Source organism: Nanorana parkeri, unplaced genomic scaffold (genome assembly GCF_000935625.1).
Source record: "Nanorana parkeri isolate BGI_ZX_2015 unplaced genomic scaffold, ASM93562v1 scaffold1383, whole genome shotgun sequence".
Classification (NCBI taxonomy): Eukaryota; Metazoa; Chordata; class Amphibia; order Anura; family Dicroglossidae; genus Nanorana; species Nanorana parkeri.
The window spans coordinates 286433-292081 of record NW_017307651.1 but is presented as its reverse complement, the minus strand read 5'-3'; positions in this window follow the sequence as shown (position 1 = coordinate 292081).

Genomic DNA, 5649 nt, shown 5'->3' with positions numbered 1-5649 from the left:
CTCAGCGATTTTTGCATATATCTACTGCTAGCAAGCAAAAAAAAACATCCAAGTCGGAGCCTTTCTTAACCAACTACCCCAGCCCCACCCAACCCATCAGGTACAAAATGAAAAAAAACTGTCAGACAGGGTTGCAGTTGAGGCCACAAGAGGCCAAACCAGGGATGCACCGATACAGGTATCAGTGCAGATACTGGGAATTTTTGCCCAGTCCCAAAATGCCCCGATACAAAGTGCGAATAACAGATTTGACTGCCATAAGGTCCCACGCTTGCTGGGGACCTCACGGCAGCCTTCTGAGGACCTCACAGCGCTGCATACAGGGCTGGCTCAGACATCTAAATCTTTCTTGTGGAACCCCAAAGTGGCCTGTGAGACCCTTCCAAACTCAGAGTTCTGCGATGGGCACGCCCCCGGCGGTGGGAAGTTTGCAGTTTTCTCTGCAGTGTGATTGGTGAGAGCAGGAGGAAGCTGTGGGCCGAGCTTGGGGAAGGGAGGACTAGAATCACTGGGGGGAGCGATCGGGTCCTGCTAGGCACAGCTAATTTCTCTTTGACTGGGGCTATGGGAGGTGCACTTCCAGGACTACCTGAAGGAAGGTTTGGGGCAGAGTCCACCAGATAGCCCGGGCGATGAGCTGAGCCCCATGCCTGCAGGTCAGGTAGGGTCCTGGGCTGGATGGTTGCCTTATAGGACACATGGGGTGTCAGAGCTGTGCTTGGGGCTCTGAGGGCCCATTCACACAAGTGCATTCAGGGCACGGTTCTTTGCTGTGAACGCACTAAATCGCATAAACAAAGGCTCCCCCGTTCTAGAGCGGGAGGGAGTGTGTTGGTGCCAATCATGTCAATGGCACCACGGAGAGTCCTCCGCCTGCAGTGTGATTGCCCGCACCGGAAGGCGTTTTACTGCAATGCCATGCATTCCATTGCGGTGCGATTGCAAAGAAAAGTGCATGTACAATTTTATGGGATCGCACAGCACTGGAACGCAGAGCATTGCAGTACAGCGCATTCCGGTGCAGGCTATCGCACTACAGGCAAGAGGCATCTCTGTGGTGCAATAGACATGAATGGCACCGCCATGCCCCCTCCCGCCCCAAAATACGGGGAGCCTTTGTTTATGTGATCCAGTGCGTTTAGGGCACGTGACCATGCCCTGAACGCACTGGATGGTGTGAATGGGCCCTGAAGGTGCTCAAACTTGTACAGCTCTGGTTGTGCAAGCATTGCGTCTGTGGGATCACCATTGCTCAATGTTCTCATAAGTCAGAGATAACTATAGGTGGCTCCTATTGTCTAAGCTTACTAGATGTGTAAGGGGTCCTGGATTGAGGTGCTGGGGGACAATGGGTGAGGGACCCGGGTGACAGTGTATTTGGGGGGGGTGCTTGGCGACAGTGAATGTAGGGAATGGGTGACAGCGTATGGGAGGAGACGGGTGGCAGGGTATGGGAGGGAGCCAGGTGACCATTATTCTGCTTTATCCTATAATGTGTCGCTGGTATTTGTAGTCTTGGGATTTTCTGGACTAGCCAGTTGCCATTCAGGATTCCAGTATAATGTGTTGCTGGGATTTGTAGTCCTCTATGGCTGATGGTATTATTCTGCATTGCTGTATAATGTATCGCTGGGATTTGTAGTCCTCTATAGCTGATGGTATTATTATGCATTGCTGTAAAATGTATTTCTGAGATTTGTAATCCTTCTGCAGCTTGGCTTTTGTGGCAGAATTACCTGGTTTTGCATCGGTTGTAACTACGTCCGGGCCCTGCCACTGTTCTAAAATTATTAGTCTGTATTGTTTTAGAAAAACTGTCACATGACACTAAAAAAACAACAAAAAGGTATTGGTAATTGGTATCAGCCAGTACTTGAGGAAAAGTATCGGTGCTCTTACTCGGTCTGGAAAAAATTGTATTGGTACATCCCTAGGCCAAACACAACTAAAATGGTTGTAACTTCCACTATTAAGATATCTCCTGAAGATGGAACTTTTCCCAGTAGTTATTTCTCTTTTATCCAAATGTCTGAACTTTGCTCCTTCTACTGGCAGTGGTTTCAATCCATTTAGTTTGTTTAACCACTTGAGTACCATACCAGCCTGTATTTACCTCTTCACTGCCAGGCTATTTATCAGTTTTCAGTGCTGTGATAGTGCCAAATTTATTTGGGCAATACTGTACTAAGTACATGAGGGGATGTACTTGGGCCTGAAAAAGTGGCATCGGGACATCCCTAACTGTACCCAAATAAAAAAATGTTTGAGACAGATAGAGCTTCCTTTAACTTTATTAATTCATTGCCATTTTCTTTAGTTTGTGAGCAAAATGAAGCTTAAATGCTCAAACCAAGGTTAACAGCTTTGGCATGCATTGGTTAACTTAATAAATCTATATGGTCTGAGAAATGGGAACGCACACACGTTAAACATTCTTAGTTCTCTGTTGAAAAGTTAATTAATGTTCTCATGCTAACAGCCATTTTACAATTGGACTCATAAAATCGTATTGTGGTCACAAAGGGCTACAAGGAACCCATTTTGTTGACCGCCTGCAACAAGTATCGAAGGCAGCCCAGTGAATAACCGAGCCAAAGTGAAGTAAGCCGAACGCCGTTTGGCTATTCACTTCAGCCCTGTATGGCTGATTTCAGCTGTACATCGGCTGGCTTCGGGTCCCTTTTGGTTCAGCCAAACATGCTCAGCATGTTCGGCTGATCCAAAGTGCCGAACGCGTTCACCTCAGCCAATCTAACATCTGGATTAGCTGAGCCGATCCTCCAGCAGTTAACTCGCTGCCTTTCGCCCCTATTCTCATAGGGGCCAAACGGCAGTTAGTGAATAGCCGAATGCCGTCGAGCAGCTATCAGTTATTCTGCTCGCTACCTCGGAGGTAGCGAGCAGAATTAAAAAATTTAAACAAAAGGGGGAAAAAACTATGCGGGGTCCCCCTCCCAAACCATACCAGAACCTTTAGGTATGGTAGGAAAGTTAGGAGGGACCCCAAGTTAAAAGGTTTAAAAAAAAAAGTTGGAGGGGTTTCCCCCAGAACTTATACCAGGCCCTTTAGATCTTGTAAGAATTTTAAGGAGAAACCCGAGTCCCCAAAAAATGGGGAAAGAAATGTGTGGTCCCCCCTAAAATTTCCAATCAGAGCCTTAATCTGAGCACAGGCCTGGCAGGGCAGAAAAGGGTGGAACAAGCAAGGTGTCGTCATCATGGACAACGCTGGATGTTGCGATTGACCTTTGGATTACCTCGGTGGATAAATTTTTGGCCTTTTTTATTTATTTATTTATTTTTTCAATTAAAGGATTTTTTCTTACAGTCTGGTTTCTTTATTTACTCTTTTACTTTAACCCTTTAGTGAATGAGTATGGGTACAACGGGGGACGCGCATCTGGGTGTACCCCGATGCAAATAAGCCCCCTGCCCGCAGATCCCCCCAACCAACTGGTCAGGGCTTGTGTTGAAGAGGTCCTTGTCCCCATCGGTAACGGCTCGCTAGTCCGCCCCCCCCTTTCCTGCCCTGCCAGGCCTGTGCTCGGATTAAGGGTCTGGTTTTGAATGTTAGGGGGGACCACACATTTTTTTTTCCACCCCCATTTTTTTTTAAATTCCTACTAGACCTAAAGTGCCTGGGATGTCTTTTAGGGGGAAACCCAAGCGCTTTTTTATTTTTTATTTTTAACTCAGGACCTCCATCTTAACATTCCTACCAGACCAAAGGGTCTGGTATGGATCGGGAAGGGGACCCCGCGCAGTTTTTTTTTTATTAGTGTACATTTTGCTTCGAGAATGGTCTGCTTTGGCAGACCGTCCTCCCTGCTTAAGCTGTGTGTTCAGCTCAGCCGAGCTGAAGCATATGCGCTCAGCTGAGCTGTTCGGCTGCTGTACGGACTATTTTGAATAGCCCATACAGCAGCCCTTCGGTCCGGCTGAACTGAAGGGCTCCGGCGGCCGAAGTGAGCCGAAGGATTAGCCGAAGCTTCGGCTTAATCCTTCAGCTCTTTAATGAATAACCCTCTGAGAAGAATAGTATCAGATTTTGCACACAGTATAACATAAAGGCCAAAATATTTATATATTCTGTTTATTATTGGTATTTATATTGTGCGGACAATTTATGCAGCCCTTTACATACTGTATATTCACATCAGTCCCTGCTCTCCAGGAGTTTACAATCTAAGGTCCCTATCTCACATAAATACAGGGCCAATTTACACAGGAGCCAATTAACCCTCCAGCATGTCTTTGGAGTGTGGGAGGAAAGTGGAGTACCCGGAGGAAACCCATGAAAGGCACAGGGAAATCATGCCAACTCCATACAGAGTTTTACCTGATAAACCATTGAAGGATTTCTGCAAGCCTAACTTCACTAATATGGTTGTACTTAATGAGTTTAAAACATCTTACCTTCTGCTGTTTCCTTCTTTAAAAGGAGAACTATGAGGTGAGTGATTTTCACTCAACCTCATAGTTCGAGCCGACGTGTGACAATGACACTGTCACACGTCGGCTCAATAGATCGGGAAGTGAGTGAACGCATACGGTCGCTTGCTCACTTCTCAATCCTGTGCCTGCAGAGAGCCGTGACTGTCACTCATGGCCCCCTGCAGGGATTCCCCCCCCTCGGCTTCGATCCTCCAGCGATGACTCGCGGAATGGACGGGGGAGGGGGCGGGCACAGCTGGCTCTGCCTCTAGATAGGCAGAGTCAGCTGTCACTCACGCAGCTGGGTGGATCTCGACAGTAATGTCGGGGGCCGTCCCGGTTGCGGCGGTCTCAGTATAGCATGAGCTGTAGCTCGCGATATACTGAGCTTTGGGTCACGGGAGGACATTAGTTTATGTCCTCCCGTGACCCTGAGGAGAACTATGGGGAAAAACACTTACCCAATAGTTCTCCTTTAATATTCTCTAATATTTGTGGGTCCTTTAAATGTGGGAAGTTCGACTTTGGTGCTTGCGATTTTATGTCACATATTTTATTTATCAACAATAATATTAAAAATGTATTAATTGTTGGTCCTCCTATGTAAATTATTGTTTACCGTGCACCTGTGGTCTTAATGATATAGGCCGTACAATCCGCACACTCAGAACAAGGTTCAGAAAACATAAACAAAGGGGGAAAAAAAGAGGATTCTGGTGTGCCCCACTATTTTCTAAAGCATATTTTCTGAAACAACCAAGTTTCTGCTTTTTGGGATAGAAACCACATGAAAAACCACATGAAATATTTTACCAATTGTAAACATTTTAATATGCAAATCTCTTATATATTTTTAATATGAAGAGTTTATCTTTCCATGGCTTCAACCCAATTCATAACATTATATGATACTGTCTTTTTATGGTGGTATCTCTTTCAGTAGTTTTGCTACTTTGGTTACATTTTACATTTTCATCACAAATTGCTAGTTTTTCATTTCTCAGTATCAGTAGCCTGTTCACAATAGGTGGTTGGAGACACCTAGTGGGCTACTGGGATCATTACATTCCAGTATGCTTGACGTACAGTACATATTTATTTGGTAGAGGTTGTATTGTTAATTTATAATTCATTATTTAGGTACATGATTCACCTGAAAAATAAATGTGTATATATTAGTAATTACATTTTTTTAAAGATATACTATATATATAT